General features: G+C 40.8%; 1 protein-coding gene across 3 annotated transcripts in view; it reads right to left on the reverse strand.

Annotated features, from left to right (window-relative positions):
• The window catches only part of wasf1 (WASP family member 1), a 56,931-nt gene extending 43,857 nt beyond the window's left edge, over positions 1–13,074 (reverse strand). Inside the window, exon 1 of one of the 3 annotated variants that reach the window (XM_015013104.2) lies at positions 12,651–13,074. The gene's annotated coding sequence lies outside the window, so the exon portion shown is untranslated. The remainder of the gene's footprint in view (positions 1–12,650) is intronic. The other 2 variants (XM_015013186.2, XM_015013267.2) reach the window with 2 other exon arrangements.
• Between the last annotated feature and the right edge of the window lie 287 nt (positions 13,075–13,361).

The raw sequence follows: 13,361 nt of genomic DNA on the forward strand, positions 1-13,361 counted from the left end.
AAATATTAGCAACTTTGTGACAAAATCAAATCTCCAGAAAGCAAGGAGAAAGTTCCAAGTCCAATGTGCTTCGATCAGTCTTATGGTAAGATCGTGTTCATGTTAATAGTCCATATTAGGGCTTTAAAACATAATACATATTGTACAGATTTAAAAAAAACAACTTAATTATTAATTGCTCCTGCAGTTGGGTAAACTGCACTCATCAGAGTGCAGTTTACCCAAGAGTGCTAGCTGAACTAAAACTGGCATTGCCAAGTGTGCTCAAGTGACATTAAGAAGCTTATTAACAATTTAGTGAATCAACTGACTCAGAATATTTGTGCACTCACATAAAACAGGTGGACATACGACCAATCAGCATTGACCGGCAGAAACAGATCCGACCCCAAGCGAAGCACAATTCGCAAATTGTGATTGGAAAAAACAACAACTATATTGACAAAGCTTTAATTTAACGTAATCTTTCTATTGCAGTCTCAATTGTCTTAAATTCTCCTCGTACTATTATGAATAACCAATTGTTTTATTTTCACCGTTATTCGTGGCATCGATTTTCATTAAGCATTACGTGTGGACTCAGTATCTGCAAATGCCCATGTTTATTTAAATTACTTAGCATCTGGGACAAAAATTCTTGATTGGGACATCTCTAAATCAGGTCAAAACCAGGAATTTCTTGACCAACTTTGTTTTCTAGGTTATCTGACACACACACAAAAAAGTCAACACTGCTTATAACCCACTTTAGGGATATCTTGGGAAAAATATGCTTTTGTCCTAAATACCAAGCAGAGTCATTTAAGAACGACAATTTACACATGCCCAGTCCCAGTCTGTTCAAAAGGAAAAGAAATTAATTGCCAACTAGTGACATGTGATGTGGATGTTTTGAAGCCAGAACTTAGCAGCAGGAAGTTGTAGCACTTTGAGGAACTTAAGCGTGGCAGACATTGAGGGGCTTGACGAACAAGAAGTGAAGCTTGCTGAATTTGTCGGATGAATTGGATCAATTAGCCAGTGCCCAGGGCAGCTGTGCAAACTTCTCACCGCATCACCGGGGCGCCTCTTTAAGTTTCAGTGCACTCTCACTATAGCTCTGGATTTGTTCATAAGTGATGGTTGTGAGAATTAAAGCTCCAGCAGAGCAAAGCACTGATGGTCAGCCAAGGTGTCCTTGCTGTAAGAAGGCCTAAGGCGGTGCCGGTTGGTACAGAACAGCAAGCTTGAGCAGTGGGATGAAACTAAGTGGCAGTCTGGTCAAGTCTAATCATGCTCCTCTAATAGGATATGCATTCAAACTTCACATCTTGTGTTTTATGTACTATTAGGTGCTATTAAAGCGACTTCATCAGATCAGCTGTGTATACATGACAAAAATGGCATGTCTGTTTAATGACTTCATTACATTTGCACACTTAGGGGTCAAAAGGTCAGTTGCATGGTTTAGTAAACTTGGATCTCGTGACCCTTCATGAGCTTCACTTTGGTTTCATTTTCTGTGCACTTAGCTATATTTAAAAATCCCACCGCATTGATAAGTGGTACACTTTTATTCTTTTAATGTTAAATTGATAGGAGGGAAGGGGAAAATAATCATTTGCAAAGCAATGGGGGCAAAATAAGACATTTCACTTTTTACTAGAGCATTTAAGGATCGCCAATAACTTTAGTTAACTTAGTCTGACATTTTGTAGAATTGTGGTTCACGCAGCATTTTGCCAAGCCCTGCAGTTCATCCAAGTACTGAGAGGAGAATTTTAAATCGTGGCAGACAGTTACTGAAGGTGTCTGCTCAGTTCACTTTACTTTATTTAGATGGAGACCGAGTGCTGTGAATTTAATGTCCAGAAAAATCACAGTGGAGTCAAAGTAGACTTCCTCCACACACACACGTTGTCCAAACGCGTCTCGTCTCTGGAGAGGGCAGGAAGGCTGACAATGATGCAGAGTGAAGAAAAGTGTCTTGGTCGTTTTTTGTTTTTCCCCCCCCCCCTTCCCTTGTGTTTGTGTCTACGTGGCTACAATCAACACACTGAATGGATGTAAACCCAAATTCTTCCAATAGGTAGAACTGTTCTCTCTGGAGTATTCTCCTTTTTATTAGTTTGTACATATGGCAGTCAAAGTTCTTCGTTCACTATTAATTCGGTGATCTTGCAAGGGCTACAATGAACTAGTAATGGAGGAAGTTGAAATCCATGTCAGCTGCATTCCTACTCTGACACAGTTTTATGTTATCTGTCTCAGTCAGTCAGACTGACTCGTCTGCTGCCTCCTTATCACTTTACCGTTGAGAGTACAGAGGTGCCAGAGTCCTTCTGGCGTTGTCAAATACAATAATCAGCGGTCTACTACTAAGAAATCTTCTAAAGCTGCTTTCACAAAACACTTCCACACAAGACTTCTATTGCCTATTGGCAGTCGGTGCAAGTTTTCTTAAAGGACTCAGATGCGAAGGGGAAAGAAAGGAGTTGGTAAGAAGTCAATCTGCTGCTGTTGTACTTGAGACAATGGATGATTAACTAGCAGTGGCATAAAAGTTAACTTATGTAAACCGGTTTTGTAGCTTGAGTGTATTATGTAGTGATGACAGATGGTCCATCCCAGAGGAATTTAAGGCGAAAATACACAGGAGACGCCACAGAGTGTCATTTGATGCTTGCTAAGTACAGGTTGCCTTAAAGTGCGTCGACACAGGTTCAGCTGTAGGTAGTTTTTCTTTTTTTTTTTCCCCCTTTAGCTGTGACAAATTAAAACAAAACCAAACTGAAAGTGGCCTTGCATTGTGGGATGGTGGTAGGTGGCCCATTTTTTTTTTTTTTTAAAGGAAAATGACTGAGGCAGAGTTTAATGGGGTGAAGTGGCCATCTTTAAGACGATTGCGTTATTAAAGAGGCTAACGTCTTAGTTCAGTGAGGTAAACTCAGTGCAAAGATAGTCTACCTCATCATTTTCTAAACAGGTCTTCAAGTCAGTCAGAGCTCATTTATTTATCATGCCATTAGTTGATTAATTCTCTGACTGAGGTAAAGAGGCAATAGGCATAATTCAAGAATGGAAGCCAAGCCTTTTTATATTAGGTATGCACCAGTTATGCACCAATAAATCATTTAGAGAACAGAATTGGCCAGTCATTGATTAATTGGTTCTGATCAGTAATCAGCAGGCCAAATACTAGGAAAATTAGTGTTTTTCTTCCAGGGCAAAAAACACAAAGTGCACTGACAGCTAAAAAAAACAAAAACAATCAATATGTATATATTAATATTAATAAAATAAGGCAAGCCGTCAAGCCAATATGATCTTAGAACAAAGCCACAAATGGGAATTCAGAGGCAATACATAAACATATTTTTTTTAAATAATGTGGTTTGATGAAAGTAAAAGACAGTTTTTAATAAAGCTGCAGAACATTCCTCTTTCTTAAGACCTAATATATGCCCCATTTGAGATTTTTTCTTAAGCTCTAAGCAATAGCAGTTCTGATTGTTCTGTAGTTTTTTTTAATCCCGGTTACCCTCCAGTGAACTCACTGTAATTTTGCATTCATGAATGAAACAACAAAAGTGAACATCTTTTCAGATGTGGTTGATGTCCAGCAAAGACATACTTCTAAGTGCAAGTTAGAACTTATTAACTTTTATCAACATCTAGACCAGCCAGCCTTGAATGTAGAAAAGTAGAATATCTGCTGCAGACCCAGAGATGTGGCCAGGCTACTTTGCCAGTACTCATCCTTTTTAGGGTATCAATATCACTCTAAAGGTGGAAGACAAAATAAAAATGGTTAATGATGTTCTAGTTCTTTGCCATCACAAACATCTGACTTTTCAAACGACCTGTGTACACGGCTGAGATCACCCTGACAGTTCAGGCTGAATGCGACACTATACATGTTGCTCCAGTCAAACCCTGATTTAATTTCAAATTCCAGCTTTTCAAATGGAATTTTGTTCAATGAAGATAAGCCAGGGGTTGCATTGAATCTGACGCATAAGACTGCTATAGCTGAAATGATAAACTATTCCAGTAATAACAGGTTTAAGCAGGCTGAAACTGCTATTAACAGAGCTGAGTATATGAGAATGCAAATACATCAGTGATGCAGCCGGGAAAACGCTTAACCAGGGCGCAAAGAGACGGTATTTCTCTGAGGTTAAAAAATAAAAATAAAACAGAGGGGGGAAAGCATTCCATGCTTTAGAGTAGGGTTGCGTGTTATTATGAACATTTCTGCATTGGGATCACTAATGCAGACTATTGCAGACGAGAAAACTAAGTAAATTCATCATTTTTATTATAGTAACATTGTTTTAGTGGGAAAAAAAAGCATTTGTCTACAGCTGCTGTAATTAACGCTGCATTGTTGTGTGGAAATACAGTGTCTTACTCACTTCACCACAGCATCTTTATAACGATTTCTCCGGCATGAAACAAGTGCCACCAAAATGTTCACTGGTATTTAGAGCAGTAGAGTTGGAAGTTTTTACTACAGTCCAAGCAGATCTTTGCAATATTGATATTGTGTAATGCGATATTGCCGTGACGATAAATTTGCGATCTATTGTGCATCCCTAGTTTTGACTGACTGCCATGCAAATCAGTTTATTGCATTATTCAGACCACAAGCCGCTTCTTAGATCACTGTCAGCACAATTAGCTGCAGCCTATTCAAGCTATGCTCAGTAATCGACTGCTCAGCCAGAAGTATTTAGGTTTGTAAAAAGTGTGCGGCAGCAATCGGCTAGGTCGAGGGGACGTCAGTTCACAGGCAGATCTTTCAAAGCGGCTACAATGCTGACCTCCGAGGCAATGAATCACAGTTACTCATCCACCATCTTGAGCTTGGGTCAGCGGCAAAACATGTTAAGGGGGGGGGTACGTGTGATGTCATGCATGATATGCAAACATTCACACATGAGAAGACACACGCCATGCGGTGAGAGATGAAGAACAAGAAGGCGATAAGAGAGGACAGAGTCAGAGTCCAGGAGTGTGGCGGATGTATGCGAGAGAAAAACTGTGTTTTCCCTTTCTTACATAACCCACCCTTACGGTAGCTGTGGGGATGTGCTTATAAACGAAAGACAGTTATGTAAGCGACTGTTGTGTCTCAGAGCTATTCCCACAACTCGTCATGACGGATGGCTTTAATCTTCATCAATTTGGTGAAAACGTTAAAAAGTATACTGCCCACCCCCTTTTTCAATCAAATGTTTTTTGTCTATTAAGAAAATGTTGACCTCCGTGAGACCCCAGCTAAGTAGCACAAACAGAAAGACTGCGTGGTGAGCACGTCGACCCAAAAGAGGCTGCTGAATAAGGATGAGTACCGCAGATTTTCTTGCTGGGTATTTAAAGTGAGTTTTGTATTTCCTGGTAATCATCAAACAAAAAAAAAACAACAAAAAAAAAACAAAAAAAACAGGAAGGCAATCTTGAAGAGCAGCTTACACTCGCGGACTCTGCTTGGCTTACGTCCAGCACAAATCAGACGAGCCCTGTACTCGGGGTCTCATGCATTTCAAAGCAGAGCTGGGGTTCTTGCTGAGAGCTGCAAATGAACAGCCAAACACTGGTTCCTAATTGAAGACAGCAGTTGTCTGTGTGCACAGGCATTCCTGCTGTGAAGCAGTGGACAAACACAATAGGACACTAAGAGCCTACATCCTTTCCTGCTCCTCTTCTCCTTTCTCACCACTTTATTATGCCTTTTATGTGGAGTGGCAGTATTACTTGCTTTCTTTAAAGGCTGTTTGCCCTGATATTTGTCTGGTTTAATTTGCAATCGGCAAACATGTCGAAGGAAATCAATGAGAGGGAGTTAAGCGCAGCAACAACCTTGAGGTGATTAGAAGCCAAGTAAACTGTATTGGACATAATGTACCAGAAATAAAGTCGTTTCTGCTTCATTCTTGTATCAAATCCCTCAATGTTTTTTTTTTTTCTTCCTCTGAACATCTTCCTTGCAATCTCTTCTACTGTAACCAAACACAAGGACAAGAGCAGAGAGGGAAAATGAGCACTAATGAAAAACCTAATAAAAACTCAACGTCTGTAATTAAATAAAGATGTGCAAAAAACCCCGATATAGACGACAGATTTAAGCTGTGGGTTTGACAAATAAGCTGGCCCAAATTTGCTTGAGATTCTAAACAGAATTAACTACAACTTGTTTGTGGAGACAACAAAAAAGGAAATAAGCAACCGCTACTGCTACAGTAGCGGTTGCATTACAGTAGCATTCCCTGTCATCTAGACAGGGAATGTGCGAGAGCCGCATGGAAGTAAGAGACAGCATTGAAATCATGTCATTGGAAAGAACAGTCAGAATTTGAGGAAAGACAATACAACACAGTTTATGCTACTGTAACTATGACAGCTACGTCAAGGGAGCAAACAGCCAGACCACTGAGGCGACTGCAGCTGTTTGAGAGCATGCCCTTTTTCAATACAAAATGTCTGCCTTTCATGTTAAATCAGCAACAAACAATCGTCCAGGATGTTCACCAATACCAAGACATCTCTTGTGAGTTGTTGAGGAGTGTGCTGATTCCGGCGCACATCAATTTTTGTGTTTAGAATTTGTTTTCGTCACATGTAGAGAGTGCCCTCTAAGTTGAATTACAAGCAGATTGCATCAGCGATAGCACACCTTTAAATCTCTCTGTATGGTGTCGGTTTATTGGATCTCCAGGCTACTCCTCTTAGACAACATTACTCCTGACTTCCTCTCCTTCAGTGGATAAACCAGCATGTAAAGCTACACTTAAGCAGATAAAACACCAACTGGAGGCTTTGCCATCACTTTTTCTATCTTCTGTATCTTTCAGCTGCACTGATAGCCACCTTGTGGTCACTTAAAGATATTTTCCATATCAGACCGTTTTTCAGAATGCTTAATAACTATGGAATGTTTTCCTGTGTATGTGTAGAACTGGTCAATTTGTCAAAATGTCCTATGTGAATTAGAGTAATCTTGCAGCGGTCCCTCCGCATCCACAAAGTTCACTTATACTGTGTGCTGGCCCTGTTTTTACAGAAGACCATGGGGAAAATGGAGAGGAGTGGGGAGAAGAGCTGACAGGAGGAATATGAAACAACACAGCATTTTTACCATGTTGCTGGAGCTCAATGTTTGCTTAGCTTTGAATATTCAAATCTATTCAAACTCATTGAAGCTCTAAAAGAACATCAGTATAAAGTCGGTGAGCAGCAGTCGCACATGATGGACTAGAAAATGAAACCAGTAGTGAAAAAAAAAAAAAAAAAGATCACTCCAAAACTCCATCATTGTTGACATCTAAATACGCAATGTGAGGCACGCCTACCGACAGCTGAAAGCGTCCATGTATTCAAGTCATCCCTGGAGCAAATCAAGGCCGCATTGTCTCGAGAAAGAGATCAGACTACATTTACCTAAGCGTACACATGACACCAGGGGAGTGGCTTTCAACAGCCTGTAGTTTACTCCATTGTGTAGCTCTCTTTGGCTTCCATCTGACGGTTTTGGCCCAGTTAGTAACAGAACACTTTGGCGCTCAGCATCTCAAATTACTCCCCATCACAGAATGACAATGAGTGAGAGACATGTTATTCAGTTTGCGAGCGTGCAGTCATGAGCTCAAGATGAAAAGTGGGAGTTCTTTAAAAATATTTGTGCAAACTCAGCACATGGTTATTCCTATGCCTCTTTCTACTTTTTTTCGATTCAAAGTTGCTTTCTGCCATAAATTGTTAAGATACTTTAAATTTGTCTTAAAAAAAAAGAAAGGAGGGAAAATATTCTCTAAAGACGGAGCAAGAGAGCATGTCCGTCCCTTTCCCCAAGCTGCAACCGACAGATATGAAATCCAGCTAAAGGAAGAAAAATCCTTTCCATAACTCATTTGAACCTCCAGTGATGCTTTGAATGACTGACCCTTTTGGCAGAAGCATGTGGTTCAGCTTGTTAGCAGCAAGAGGGCTGCGTCTAACAAGAGCATGACATGCTGTACGTGAAAGCAAAATGGGTGAAACGGAACAATCAAACAAGAAATGTCAATAACTGACTTTTTTTTTTTTTAGCTTGCAACGTAAACAGATGAGATCAATGTTAATAAAGAAGTGAGGAATCAGGTGCCGTAAACAGGTCACTCTGATCCCACTTGGGACATCTTGTCTTTTAGCCATGTTGACAGAGACGGAGACGGTCAAGCAAATCCTTTCTGGAGACACCCTGTCAAGTCATTTGAAGAGCCTGTCAGCACCCTCTCTTCCTCTGGGTGAGAACTTGAAACAGAGAGGATGAAGAGACAAACTGGCTACTGTACAAGAGAAGAAAAAAAAAAGATAAAGCTGACTACAAGGGTGCAGAGGAAAATGACGAGTCATTTCCCAATCCCGAACAGCTACACGCATAATAATAAGCATGGATTTTGAAAGTGATTTATGCCTGTCAAAATGTGAAAGAGGCTGGAGTTTTATTTTTCTCCTTTTTATGAAATGACTTTAGAAATGTTTGCATTTTTACAGAGATTTTTTTGAAAAAGGGCACTAAGGACATATGTAGAAAAGGTGTACAATGACTGCTGCCGTCTCGGGAAGTGTAAAGGAATAGCATTAGGTAAGGTGCAGTTCAAAAGCAACCAATTTATTTTTGTGTGCGCAGTTTCAGGCGTTTAGGGGTATATCTCTACCAACTCTAGACATCTAAAGACTGAAGTTTCTCCTTATTCTTCTTTGCAACACAGCTCAAGCTCAGTCAGTCTGGACAGATTGTTCTGTGAGAAGCAATTTTCCAAGATTACACAAATTGCCAACAAGATATAGGGTTTCAGTTTTGACTTGAGCCATCAAAAACAGTTTGATCCAAACAAATTTCACTCTCCTTCTGTTTGTGTGTTGAAGGTGGTTGTTGTTGTGGTGAAAGATGAACCTCTGTACCAGTCTCAAATGTTTTGCAGCCTCACCAGGTTTTCTTCTTGTATAGATCTGTGTTTAATCAAGCTTTCAATCAACCCTAATTAGCTTCCTTGTACATGCTGGAGAAAAATACGCCTACATCATGGTGCATCCACCACCATGTTCCAGCATCGAGATGGTTTGTCCAGGGCGGTTCGCCGTTTTAATTTTAACGCACAGAATTCATAAAATCTAATTTTCTTAGTTGAAATGTCACAAAATTTGAAGTTCAAGGATAATGAATACCTTATCAAATTATTTTAATATAAAATTAATTTTATGAAAATTCTTTGCAATTTTTGCCACCCACTTCAATAAACAAAACAATAAAATATGTCAAACCTTTGTTGCAATTTGGATGGTTCTGACTTATAGAAATTAAAACATAAAATTCAGTCTATCAGAAAATAAGAATATTGTGAAAGTTAAATACGGTATTCATAGAAAGTTGAACGGAAGGAAAAAGTCTGGTGGGAAAAGGTGCACATATGCCACAGGGATAGCTGCAGCCTTGAGATGATCATCTCACAAAACCCATTCAAAAATTTGGAAGAGCTTCAAATGAAGAGGATGGAGTCAGTGCATCAAGGGCCACAGACAAATCTTACAAGTGGGCTATAAAGATTCCATGTTTTTTGTGTTACGCCACTCCTGAATCACAGACAACTTCTGAAGTGTCTTACCTGGGCTTAGTGTAAAAAGATCTGGACAGTTGCTCAGAGGTCCAAAGTTCTCTTTTCAAAAGAAAGTCAAGTTTGCATTTCCTTTGGGCATCAAGGTCCCAGAGTCTGGAGCAAGAGTGAAGGGGTAAAGAGCTCACGTTGATTCCATGTTCATCTGCTGGTGTTGGTCCACTGTGTTTTCTGAAGTCTACAGTCAACGCAACCATCTACCAGAAAGTTTCAAAGCACTTATTGCTTCCTTCTGCTGACGAGCTTTATGGAGGTGCCAATTTCTCCTTCCAGCAGGACGTTGCACCTGCCCCCACTCCTAAAGGCACCAAGAACTGGTTCAATGACCATGGAGTCAGAGTGCCTGATTGACCAGAAACCCCCCACCCCTTGACCGGCACCCCACTGGGAATCTCTAGGGTATTGTGAAGAGGAACAGGAGAGACACCACACCCAACAATGCAAATTACCTTAACACCTCAGCGGAATCACAATGCAGAGCCATAATAATCAGAACTACAAGAAATAAAGGCTTGAACTACTTCACTCTGTGTGATGAATTGGTATCACTTTCTGAAATGAGTGAAAAAAACGTCAAACATTTTCATTACATTTCATTTTTTGAGCTGTGCTTGCAGGTCGGAATGCATGACGAACAACTAAATCCTATTTTGATGAAGTCTGTTTCAAAAAAAAAAAAAAAAAAATAAGAGGAAAAGCACAGAAACTCTACCTTTGCCTCCTCCCACTTAACTCTCGGGAGGTGGTAGATACAGCAGTAGTAACACACAAGGAGCACCAGTCAGTCAGGCTAAGCCGTGCACTGGTGTCTCTCTGTCAGACCAGTTCAGTCAGAGGACAGAAGCAGCATTATTGAGCTGTGGGCTTGGCCAAGAGGAGGAACAATAGCTCCTGTGTGCCGGACCCTCGGGAGCATCCGAGCAGCTGGGAGATAGGAGGTCCGCCTGTGGCTCCACGAAATGCCACGTAAATGGGAACTGCAACGTTGCTCTCTTTGACTTCACCAGAATCTCCGGCACATTTTCTCAGCTTTTAATCATCTTTTTTGCTCCCCCTCTAACCCCCCCCCAACTCTGTGCATGCTCCGTCGCTCTCTCTCTCCCTACGAGTTTGTGCCTCCCCTGTCGCCCCAGCACACCTCAGAGGAGAGACAGAAAGGAGAAAGACAGAAAGGGAGAGACTGTTCTTGGTTGCATGAGAAACCAAGAGACTGGCAGAGGATCAGAGCAATGTCAACAAACAAGAGAAGTCCAAAAAGCCTCTGCAGGAAGCTTGCCAAAACTGTTCTCTCACAAAGAAGAGTGCCAGCCAAGCAAGAATTCCATATCTCAAAGCAGAAAGGTTCGCAGGAAGCATCAGATAAACACGGGAACAGCCCGCTTCAGTTGTGGGAATGGAATGGGTTTCAGGGCATCTAAAAGTGTTGTGGTGGTGTCATGATGCTAGACCATCGTTTAACAATGTCGGAGCTGATTGTGAGTGATTATGGCATCTACAAGCCACTTTTACACCCAACTAACATGATGAATATTCTAGTCACGTTCTCCTTTCGAACACATACATCTCTGACCAAATATTTATGACTGACATTGATGAGGTGTTTAAAGTTTAAAACCTAATGTCTTCTGAAAATGTAAAAAAGCTGATCTGAGCTGAATAAACTGATTAGTGGACAGTTGGTGAAATTATTAAGTTCTTGCATATCACATTCGGCGTAAAAACATCTGTGCTATTTTACGAGCATTGTCCCATTTAGGAAAAAAAAAAGTTACTCAGGAAAAAAGATCTTTAGGATGTTACTGCACTTAATTTCAATTTTAATTGTAAATAAGTATATATCAATCTGTATGAACGGAAATCATATTAATAGGTCTCAGTTCTATGTTTCAGATAAGTTGCAAATTAAAATGGGTTTTTAATCAGGAAAAATATATATATTCAGTTGTGCATGGAAGCAGAGGCTCTGCATCATTTATACAAGCTTTGAATACCGCTGAAATAATTTGTACAAAAATATGAATTTGTAAACTTGATTTGTGTGCTCTTGGGCGCACTCTGTTGGTTAGGAGGACCAAAGCAGCTGCCAAGTTCACATATGGATCAAGCTGGCTTTGATTCACACAATATTAACCCTTCCATAAGGTTTGAAAGAACATGCTTCCAAAGATATTCTTGATAGTTGTAAAGTGAATACTGTGAAGGATCACATCAACTGGATCATTCAGTGCAAAGAAAATCTTACAGTTGCACAAAAGATTTAAAAAAATGCACACAAGTCACAATAGGACTGGGTTCAGTGTGCATACTTTTCTTGTCGCACTTCTAAATAGTACAAAGACGGTTTCAAATTTCAGAAACCATGATTTTTTTCCCCCAGTGGGCTGCAACCTACCATCCCCCCATGACAGTTTGCAGACCGAGCAGGCTTGGAGAAAGACCCCGGCCCCTCATCGCGGAGAAATTCATTCCCAGCGGTTTGACTCCACCGCTCTGAAACTCTCCGTCCACCATTCCCCGGCTACTGACATAGCAGCTGGCGTATATATCTCGGATGTTTCGATCGTGCGTGGAAATTTGAGCGGCATCGTGCATATGTGCTCTCCGGGTTTCTTGCCAATAATTCCTCATGTATGTCAAGACACTGCTGCAGCGGGAGCTCATGCAGATGTTCCCCTGAAATTGATTACCCAGCAGTCCCTTTATAAATCCGACCTTTATTTAAGCATTAGAAACACGCATTTGGTACTTTTTCGAGAATTTGATCACTTTGGAATCCCATCAATGTCACGTTTATCACCTGTATCCGGGGTTAAAGTGGGAGTCACAGTGTTGAATTACCAAGACCGTTATTAGTCTAGCAGTTCCAGTTTAGGTCTAACGTTACAACATGGTGACTGTTCTGAGCCAGTAAGTTCAGCTGAATACTGTTGAGATACATTAAGGTCCACCATGCAATGTTATTAGAGTAGGATTTAAAAGTGGCTGCAGCATTACACGATGTTCAAACATTACCTGATAGGTTGGTTAAAATCCCACTTATTTGCTTTCCATCCTCACGGAGCTGCACAGCGTGCCACTGAATCCAAGTATTTAAATCCCCGGGTCAGATCCATGGCTGCACCGTCTCTGATATCAAATGCGCTCCTGCTGGAAGAGGCGGCGGCGCAGAACAATCCAGCCACTTTTTTTTTCCTGCAAAGGGTTTCTTTGGCAAGATATTACTTAAACTGACATCAAATGTGTTCCGGTCCAACTAGCTGGCAATTTCTTAACATGAACCCGTTTTCGGGTTTAAATCCCATGCGACAAAGGTTGTCTCGGCAAAGTAAGGAGAGTTGTGTTAGGTTTGTTTGGAGGAGAATGTCCCCGCAACAATCAGCGCCGATGGTATGAGCCACTCCATTGTTGGGGCTCGAGACGGCGTCCCATGCTGATGTGTGATCGTGGGAGGCTCGCGGACAGCGCGTGCGCTCGCAGTATTGGCTAAAGTGTGGAATCGTCATAGTGCGCTGTCCAATCGATCCAACTGTACAATTTATTAATCTCCGATCCTTTAGATTATGATTTAGTGAATATATTAGCCGTGTAAGTAAAAAAAAATTTGCATTTTTAGAAATTATTGTATGGAGCTGAGAGATGTTTGTAAAACTATTTTTCATGGATTTCATATATGGGTCATGTCTTGTAGTGCTTTTTCAAACAGACAACATATTTCAAACAAAA

The sequence above is a fragment of the Poecilia mexicana genome, unplaced genomic scaffold (genome assembly GCF_051168715.1).
Source record: "Poecilia mexicana isolate PSO_F unplaced genomic scaffold, ASM5116871v1 scaffold_21, whole genome shotgun sequence".
NCBI classification, from domain to species: domain Eukaryota; kingdom Metazoa; phylum Chordata; class Actinopteri; order Cyprinodontiformes; family Poeciliidae; genus Poecilia; species Poecilia mexicana.